The following is a 10,627-nucleotide window of genomic DNA, read 5'->3' on the forward strand; positions in this document are numbered from 1 at the left end:
GAATAGGTGGGGGTGATATGGTGGTGGTGGTCTCTTTAGTGGTGGTTAAGCAACTTGTTTTGCATGGAGATGAGCATATAGTGGTGGTTAGACATATTGAAGGCTAGAATTTATATTTTAGGTAATAATTAGAGGATCGGTGGATGTGGGATAGAGCATCAGGTGAAATTAGAGTGGAGGAGTCATTGTAAACTTCTCTTGTGTTTCCAAAATGATAATTAGTCGAAGGAGTTAAAGAAGCATCCCTACTCCTAGCTTCAAGAGTTTCTACTTGATTACCTAATCTTTCCAACCATTCTTCTATTAAAAATTGGAAAGCGGTGAACATGATCAACAATTCAAGTATCACAAGATCCCGTGTTGTAACCAATTCACCTTCTTCGTGGTTCGACATTGTCATGATTCAAGACTACCCCTAGTCGTAACACGGTTCTTAGTACCACAAGTGATCCAAATCTAACCCATGGTATTTGCTTAATGCTTGAACAACTGATAAAAACATATATGAAAGCTAAACAAACTGAGGGGAAGCATAATCATGAAATAAGATTCAATATGTTACTGTTAAAAGTTTAGAACATGATAATCTAAAAAATAAAAAAGGGAACTAAAATAACATATAATAACTTTAACTGAATATCTATAAAGCTTCTGATAATACCGACTATAGGTAGCTGGGGCATGACCCCAACTATCCCTAACTGATACCTACGAATAAGAAAATGAAATACTGGAACTGCAAATGACTTTAGTCCTTGAAATAAGAGAACTCATCATATATTTGTTGAATGCTATAACTTTATCGACTATTATCCTGATAGTGAGAACCTGAGTCTACATCACATGAAAAATGTAGGAAAAAAAGATATGCAATTAGTACTTTAGAATGTACTGAAAATGTGAGATATGCACTAGTTATGAAAACACTTAAAACATGCTTTGAACTCAAGGACATGAACTATTTACTAAAATAAGTATTTAAAACAATGTCTATATGAAAAATTGTGATGCATAATGAAATCTCTGAATCATGTTCTAAAATATTTGTAAAAATTAGAAAGTTGTAGCAGTATAAATATTTTAATAATTTAATGTTCGTGCAAAACATGCTATAAAATCATACTGAATACTAATTGATTGCATAGGAGCTGAACTAAAGTACAATGATGCTATATGAAATACACAAATACTAGTATTCAATGATAATATGGAAGTCATAGTTTAAACGCAAGGAAAAAAATAAACTGAGGGTCATGTACAAATACTGAGTTTGAAACTATGGGATGTGAACTGATGCAATCATCATGTGAATAAACATATAACTGATTAATTATGTACTTAGGAAACTAATTATAAGGTAATTCAATAACTAAGTTTGAATTATGGGACATACTGTTAATCGATATATAACCATGTGAGCAAAATATGGAGTTCGATGTATAAACCCAATCAAAAGTGGCCAAATATACCTTGCCAAGGTATAAAGTTTGATCTGATGTGGTACCACTAAACTGATATCCAAAAGTATTAAGGTTTCAAGCCTATTCTGATAGGTGACCCTTTAGTATCTATAGTGGCACCGTAGTTCTGGGACTTAGAGACTTCTACTAAAGGTCTCAGCCTAACTGATAGGGGATCCTTCATTCCTGTGTTCGTTCGTGCTAAATACTACTCCCAACTGAACTGAATATAAGTGTTAATATACTAAATATCTCAATAATACTGATGTTTTGAGACTGATGTATAAGTACTTATCTGAAAGCATTCTAAATCATAAAAATTGAAGAATGAGTGTTTAACTGATAATGCATGATATCCTAGTCATTGGGTGTTTATAACCTGTCATCTCTGAAAAATACAACTAATAGTAGAAATTTTATAATCTAAATGTAATAAGGAATTTCATAACTCAATTCTAAATACTAAATATCAATATACAAGGAATCTATAAAATGACAAGTCTTTAAATATAATAAATTTAATAAGAAATATGTCATGTCAAACTAATATAGACTGAAATCCACAAAATCATGATAAATAATGCTTATTAGTCATGACAACTGATACATCTAATATAGCTTGATCATATTCTTTAAATCTTAACTAATATCATATAAATCACGCATGGACTTGAGAATAACGTCAATGATATAATATGGTTGTAAGACCCTGCAAAGTTCCCTTATAGTTTGATCCTTGAGCGTGTCAAGTGAAGTATAATTCTAGCCCTAAAAGATTGAGAAGAGTCTTCCCAAGTGATTAGTGTTTTAATCTTGCTGAATTTTCCTGAAAATGACTTTCTATAGTGTAGAGAATTGAATTAGCTTTCCAATGATAACAATTTCTTCCAAATCCGACATCAGGGTGGGAAGTTATGGTTGTTTTACCGAGAGTTGTCGAAACTTTCCAGGTGCAAGTTTAACTAGAGGGACGTCTTTGTTCCTTAATCTACGAGTTTGATAGTCTAAGATTTCAACTGGAATCTCTTCATAAGAGAGGCTGTTCTGAACACCTTGTTCTGAATAGGGACTACAACTTCTAGGTCACCTATGAACTTCTTGAGCAAAGAGACATGGAAGACTGGTGAACTGAAGCTAGATCTGAAGGCAATTCGAGCTCATAAGTTACCTTACTAAAATGACTAAGTATCTTGATGGGACCAACATATTAGGGACTGAGCTTTCCCTTCTTGTCGAATCGCTTCACTCCCTTTATGGGAGAGATCTTCAGATAGACATAGTCACCAATCTCGAACTCGAGATATTTTCTACGAACATCTAGATAAGGCTTCAATCGGTTCTGAGCAGCCCGAAGTCTTTCTCTAATCAACTAAACTTTTTCTAAGGCGTCGAATACCAAGTCAGGCCCTATAACTGACGCCTCACTAACCTCGAACCAACCAATTGGAGATCTACATCTCCTACCATGGAGAGCTTCAAATGGATCCATCTGAATACTGGAATGATAGTTGTCGTCGTATGTAAACTCAATCAAAGGTAAGTGGTCATCCCAACTTCCCTTAAAGTTGATTGCACATGCCCTTAGCATATCTCCTAACATCTGAATGGTCCTTTCTACTTGAACATCTGTCTGAGGATGAAAGGTTGTACTAAGATGAACTTGGGTACCAACATCCTTTTGGAATGCTTTCCAGAAATGAGAGGTGAACTTGGTACCTCTGTCTAAGATAATACATAACAGAACACCGTGCAATATGACCAACTCCCTGATGTAGAGTTTGGCATAATCCTCGGCTAAATAAGAGGTATCAACTGAAAGGAAATAAGCTGATTTGGTTATTCTGTCTACAATGTCCCAAACTAAATCATGCTGATAATGAGTTCGAGGTAAACCCATAACGAAGCCCATGTTCACAACTTCCCACTTCTAAGTAGGAATACTGAACTCCTACATAGGACCACTAGGCTTTGATGCTCTATCGTAAGCTGCTAACATGTAGAGCACTTATCCACAAACTCTACAATGTCTCTCTTCATACCACTCCACCAATATATCGTCCGCAAGTTGTAGTACATCTTTGTGGCCCCTGGATGAATAGAGTATTGCGCACCATGCACTTCCGCAAGAATTCGTTGCCTTAAGTCATCTACAGCTGGAACCCATAGACGACCCTGACAACGTATAACACCGGTTTTCTCATCCTTGACTGACTCTTTCAACTTGACTAAACTGGGATCTCTATCTTGCTTTTCTTTCACCTCGGAAACTAGAGATGATTCTGAACTACTCTGAACCCATACATCACCCTCATCTGTATTGACTAAGAGAACGCCTAGTCTGGTAAGATGATGGACTTCCTGCGCTAACTTTTTCTTACTGTCCTCAACATGAGTAACACTACCCATAGATAATTTACTGAGAGTGTCAGCCACTACATTGGCCTTGCCCGAATGATAGAGGACACTCATGTCATAATCTTTCAAGAGCCTAACCACCTTCTCTGATAAGATTGAGATCTTTATGAGAAAAGACATATTGTAGGCTCTTATGATCTATGAAAACATCTACATGAACACCGTATAGATAATGCCTCCAAATTTTCAAGGCAAAGACTATGACGGCTCACTCAAGATCATGAGTAGGATAATTCTTCACATGAGGTTTAAGCTGTCTGGAGGCGTAGGCTATGACCTTACCATGCTGCATGAGGACATAACCCAAACTTACTCTGGATGCATCACAATACACTACAAACCCATCTGGACTATCTGGAAAAGCTAAAATTAGAGCTTAGGTAAGTCGAGTCTTCAGCTCCTGAAAACTCTTCTCGCAAGGATCTGACCACTGAAACTTGACTTTCTTCTGAGTCAATCTATACATAGGGGATGCAATAGAAGAAAATACCTCAACAAACCATTTGTAATAGTCAGTCAAACCTAAGAAACTCCTGATATCTGATGGAGAGACAGGACGGGGCCAGTTTTTTACTGCTTCGGTCATTTGAGGATCAACTCTAATTCCATCACTTGAAATGATTGACCAAGGAATGCTACTGACCTTATCCAAAAGTCACATTTACTGAATTTGGTGAATAGCTGATGATCTCTGAGAGTATTAAGTACTGTTCTGAGATGGTCTGCATGATCACGCTCACTGCTGGAATAGACCAGAATATCATCTATGAAGACTATGACAAACATGTCCAAGTACTTCTTGAACACACGATTCATCAAGTCCATGAAAGCTTTTGGGGTGTTAGTAAGATCAAAGGACATAACTAAGAATTCAAAGTGACCGTACCGAGTACGGAAAGCTATTTTCAGAATATCACGTTCTCTGACTCTGAGCTGATGGTAGCCAGATCTGAGGTCTATCTTAGATAAATAGCTGGCACCCTGAAGTTGGTCAAATAAGTCATCAATTCTGGGAAGAGGATACTTTTTCTTGACCATGACCTTATTAAGTTGATGGTATTCTATACATATTCTGAGAGAACCGTCTTTCTTGCACATGAATAATACTAGATCACCCTATGGGGAAATGCTGGGCCTGATGAATCCCTTATCTAAGAGATCTTTCAACTGTCTTTTTAGTTCTCTAAATTCTGTTGGTGCCATTCTGTATGGCAGAATAGATATAGGATGAGTATCTGAAAAAAGATCAATGCCGAAGTCTATTTCCCTTTTAGGAGGAATTCCTAGAAGATCTTCATGAAGGACATCTGAATATTCATTCATGACTGGGACTGATTCAAGGCTGGGAGTCTTAGAACTAATGTCCCTAACTCAAATAAAATGATAGACACATCCTTTAGATATTATTTTTTGTGCCCGAAGGTAGGAAATAAGATGCCCTCTGAAAGCAGATACACTATCCTTCTACTCTAGAATGGGTTCATTCAGGAACTGAAATTAGACTATTTGATTTCTGCAGTCAACTGTGGCATGGAAGGAATGAAGCCAATCCATACCGAGAATGATATCAAAATTAGTCATCTTTAATTCGACCAAGTCTGCTGAAGTGACTTTATGAAATATCATAATCGGGCAGTTCCTATATACCTGCTGAGCTATGATGGTTTTACCCACTGGGGTAGAAACTGAAAAGGGCTCTACTAGAATTTTAGGACTGACTCCGAAATTGACTGCTATATAAGAAGTAACATAAGACAAAGAAGCTCCAGGATCTAGCAAAGCATAAACATATACATGAAAGATCTATAACGTACCAGTAACTACATCATGAGAATTTTCTTGACCCTACCAGGAATGGAGAGTATAGAGATAATTTAGGCATTGCCCACTAGTAGGACTGGTAGTGGCACCCTGCTGATTCAGGCGACCGGACTGCGTTGAGGAGCGATTCTGTTGACCCTGAGGACCTGCTGAGAACAGTCTCTGACTCTGTGGCCAGGCTTGCCATATCTAAAATAAATACCACTGCCATCTCTGCAAATACCCTGATGGTGCTTACCACAAGTTTGGCAAAGAGGATAAGTGCGGGCACTGCTAATATTACCCTAGACTTAGATACTAGTGCTCTATCTTTGTTACCCTCTTTGAACTTAGAAACTAGAGCACTGGCTAAAGAAGGATCTAGAATTGATGACTTAGGATTAATCTGAGAACAGTTTCCTCCTTCTGATTTAGGCTGAGCAAAGTTGAAACTACCTTTCTTTGCTCTCTTATTCTGCTTCTCCCTCATCTTAATCTTCTGCTCCTCTATCTGCTGAGCATGAGTCATGAGCCTGGCTTCTTCCCTGAAATGAACTTACTCATTCTTGCCCTGCTATCTCCAACTACATAAGGGGAATATCTGGCTAATTGAGTAAACTTAAGAGAATAATCTTTCACTATCATATTGCCCTGCCTGAGGTTAATGAATTCTAGCACCTTAGCTTCTCTAAGACCTAGGGGAAAGAATCTATCAAGGAAAGCAGAAGTAAACTCCTCCCACTCAACAGGCCCTGTATCATCAGGCCTTTCTTACTTCCACTATTTAAACCAAGTGTGACCAACATCCTGTAACTGATATGCAGCTACTCTCAACAAGAGTAACTCCCATTATGTCTGAACCTTCTGCACCTGATCTAGGAATTCCTAAGGGTCCTCGTCTATCTTAGACCTAAGAAAGGATAGAGAATTCATTCGGGTGAAGTCCCGAATCCTGGCTACAGTTGAATTAGCCACTGGATTGGTCGGAACGACAGCTGGTCGTTCATTCTGAGCAGAAACTAACTTAGCAAGAGTAGTGAATGCAGCTCTGAACTCTGCGTGAGAAACATGTTCGTCCAAGGGATCTTCTTGGACAGGCTGGGTTCTTCTCTTGGGAGGTATGTTCTAAAATAAAGAGAAGAAATGGATTATACTGAGAGATTGACTTGAGATTATGCTCACTGGCATGACATGAATACTGAAAGAAGGGAAACTATTTCTAAGACATCCCATAGCTTCCTGCACAAAAATGTAGCACATAATACACCCATGTACAAGACTCTACTAGATGCAGCTTTCAGACTTCCTAGGACTCTATAAAACCTGGCTCTGATACAAAGTTTATAACTCCCTGAATCTGGTACCCGAAATGCTACATGGTGCTCATGACCCAGAAGGACCACAAGCTAACCCATTCTGATATTTGTACCTATATACTACATAAAATACTGAATAATATGGAAACATGAACTGAAAGGCCATAAAGTTCACATATCTGAACATAATCTAATTAATATAACATCTGTGTGGGGTAATAGAATACCCAAAACCAAAACTGAAAGTATTGAAGTTTGAAACATAATAGTCTAGAAAGCCTCTAACTAACTGAACTGTCTGAGTAATGAGTTGATGGGATATATCCCCAACTAACTCCAACTAATAAACTAATAAATAAAATAATAAGGAATAATGTCCTCAAAAGATGAGGACTCACTTCTAACTCTGACTGTTGAGACTAGAATCTACTACTGAACTCGAGATTATGTCTCTAAACCTATGCTATAAGACACCATAGCATGAATGCATCAGTACTTTGAATATACTGGTCTACATTGAGGTACATTAAATGCATGGGGTTCATATGCATGAACAACTATACTAACAGACTAACTATCATGAGCGTAATAGTACATGCATGAGACATAATAATTGACACTGGTATTGTGATAACATAATTACTAAATCTGAATACTGATAACATGACCTACTGATACTGATCTAACTAATAACATGAGTGACTGTAACTGACAGTCCTGAATCTAATGAAACTAGCTGAGTTTCACACTGTATCTGAGTTTACTGTATCTGACAGGCCTAAATTTTGTAGAACTATCTGAATTCTATACTGTATCTGATTTGACTGTATCTAACAGTCCTGAATTTTGTAGAACTATCTGAGTTCTATTACTCAGACCAATTGACTGTATCTTACAATCCTAATTCTATAATATAAAACTATAGTAAGTATTTATCTAATCGACATGCCCCTATATGTACTATAATAGCTGAACTAGGGTCCAATCTGTGCCCTGATTAGAAGGGTGTCAATACCGCTCCACTAGTAAGGACAACATGTGACTAACCTTAATATAACTGGTAACTCTAGTAAGAACGGTGGGAACCCTTATATAATAGGTTAAGCAACCTCATCTACCCTCATATAGCAGGCTATGATGTCTCAACCTATGCTGGCTACATAGCTCTGGAATGTAAGGATTGCTTCTAAAAATTACAGCCTCATATAACAGCTGAGTTCCCACCCTTGGGCTCACTCGGTGCTAATTTCTACTCCCATTTGAATAGACACTGAACATAATTTACTGAACTGAACATGAGCTAAGTTACTAAATTCCATTGACTGACAGAATAGTATTGATATCTGACAACTGACTGAGTTCATGAGATCATAGAGATTTCTTGAGTCATAAGACTGTCTGTAGTCTAAGGAACATAGCTTGACTGAGAGTATCATGAAAACATGACATGACTCTAATATTTCGGGTACAAGTACCCCAAGACTTGATAAAAATAAACTGACAAAGCATGACTTGATTGAATACATAATAATCACCATAATGCATTTATTGAAGCATTTCATCAAACATATCATAGGCATAATCTTGTACATGCATGGGGATTCCATGAAAACATGCTAGTCAAGCACTTATCCTTCATTTAGGCATTAAATCAAACATATTGTAGGCATGGTATATGTAAATATCATTGTACAACAATTAAACATCATGGTCACGCTCTAATTTCATTATTCAAGGGTTTAGTCATAGGTTTGCATAAATCTATATCTGTAATAATTAAACCCACATAGAAATTATCACCCAACATGGAGTAAAATTCAATTTCTCATTTATCAACGTGAACAAGAACAGCCCAATTATGAAATCATACAGAAAATCCATAACTTGAATTTGGAAAAGAGATTTTAGGACTTCATGGATAAAAGGAGTCCATGAATAAACACTATGCATACCTGGGCAGAGTTTTTCTTGGTATTCTTGAACTTGAGGTATTTGAATCTCTTAGTTTCCTGGAGAAGATTTGGATTTTTTATTCTTGGGGATTAATTTCAGAGAGAAACCCTAAAGTTGTTGTTGAAATAATAACAAACAAAATAAGCCAAAATCGGGTATAACCGGGTATATATAAGTGGGTGGTAAAATACCAAAATACCTCAGTTAAAATAACTTAACAAAAAACTGAATGGGACTATGATAGTGGGTGCAATGGTCTATCGCTGGGTTAACGGTCCATCAGACTGACCGTCATACATGGATCTGAATAGGGGGTCTCACTGTCTAAGCATATTGGTGATTCCGTTGTGGTAGATCCTTCATAAAGTGCTGATATTCAGAACAGTCTTTCATTTGATTAGATTCCCATTGAGATCCTAGATTTTCAGATCCGTAGACTAAGGAACAAAGAGGTTTACTTGGTCAAAGTGTTGTGGCAGAACCAGTTAGTTGAGGGCACTACTTGGGAGGCAGAAGTAGACATGCGAGTCAAGTACCCGCACCTCTTTTTCGTGAATTTAGATCAATCCTAAGGTATTATTTTCCTTAATTCAGCCCTTCTAATCTAAAGTTCATCTATATATCTATTCTTGCATGAGTTCTTGCAATTTCTGAGATATTCAAGAGTTTAGAGAGATTTTGAGCCAGTTTAGCAACTTGCTTCAGCTATGTGTACTCTATTTTCCTGTGTTCTTAGTCTAACTAAAGACATTCGAGGATGGATGTTTACAAGGGGGAGATATTGTAAAACCCCACAAATTTCCCTTGTAGTTTAAGCCTTGAGCGTTTCAAATGAAGTGTAATTCCGATCCTAAAAGATTGAAAAGAGACTTCCCAAGTGATTAGAGTTTTAATCTTGTTGAATTTTCCTAAAAATGACTTCCTGTGGTGTAGAGAATTGAATTAGCTTTCCAATGATACCAATTTCATCCAAATCCGGCATTGAGGTGGGAAGTTATGCCCATTTTACTGAGAGTTTCGGAATCACCCAGATGCGACAGACAGGCTGACGAACCGTCAAGTGTGCGACAAAAAATTACCCGGACCGTCGTAACCAAGGTAGTAACTCCCTTTTCTGGCCCAAGTGTGATGGACAGGATGACGGACCATCAAAATTGCAATGGACCGTTGCTGAGACCGTCGTTGCTGAGACAGTGTGGCCTCATCCTGGCCAACGTGCAATGGACGCTCCGACGGACAATCGAGTTTTTGACGGACCATCGATGATACAATCACATCGATGCAGTATGTTCTTTTTTTGACCAACGTGCGATGGATGATCCGATGGACCATTAGGCTAGCGACGTACCATTGCTTTGACCGTCGCAGCCCCCGTTTAGTATTTTAAGTTATTTTTAAAAGAGACTTTTCAGTCTTTACACTCTTTTATCAACCAGATATATTCCAAATGAAGCAAATAACTTCATTCATCATCCAAAACACAAGAGAGCTAGGGTTACTCCCTCAAGATCAAATCTAAAACCCTTCTGTAAGAAATCCAAGATCTCACCATAGATGGTACAAATTGAGTTAAGATTTAAGTTCTCCAAGTTCAAGGCTCTCTCAAGAGTAAGAAAAAGAGTTTGAAGCAAGCTTGTTCATCTAATTTCAAAATCTAAGGTATGTGGGATTTTGAACAAGGGC

The 10,627-nt window shown here is 37.6% G+C and overlaps 1 long non-coding RNA gene across 1 annotated transcript; it reads right to left on the reverse strand.

The window, feature by feature from the left end:
• Positions 1-524: 524 nt before the first annotated feature.
• LOC124887974 lies at positions 525-10,627 on the reverse strand. Its single transcript, XR_007045661.1, has 2 exons — positions 8,944-10,627; positions 525-834 (listed from the first exon to the last, which is right to left on the reverse strand). It is a non-coding gene; the product is annotated as an uncharacterized LOC124887974 (long non-coding RNA).

This window comes from Capsicum annuum, chromosome 10 (assembly GCF_002878395.1).
Source record: "Capsicum annuum cultivar UCD-10X-F1 chromosome 10, UCD10Xv1.1, whole genome shotgun sequence".
Classification (NCBI taxonomy): domain Eukaryota; kingdom Viridiplantae; phylum Streptophyta; class Magnoliopsida; order Solanales; family Solanaceae; genus Capsicum; species Capsicum annuum.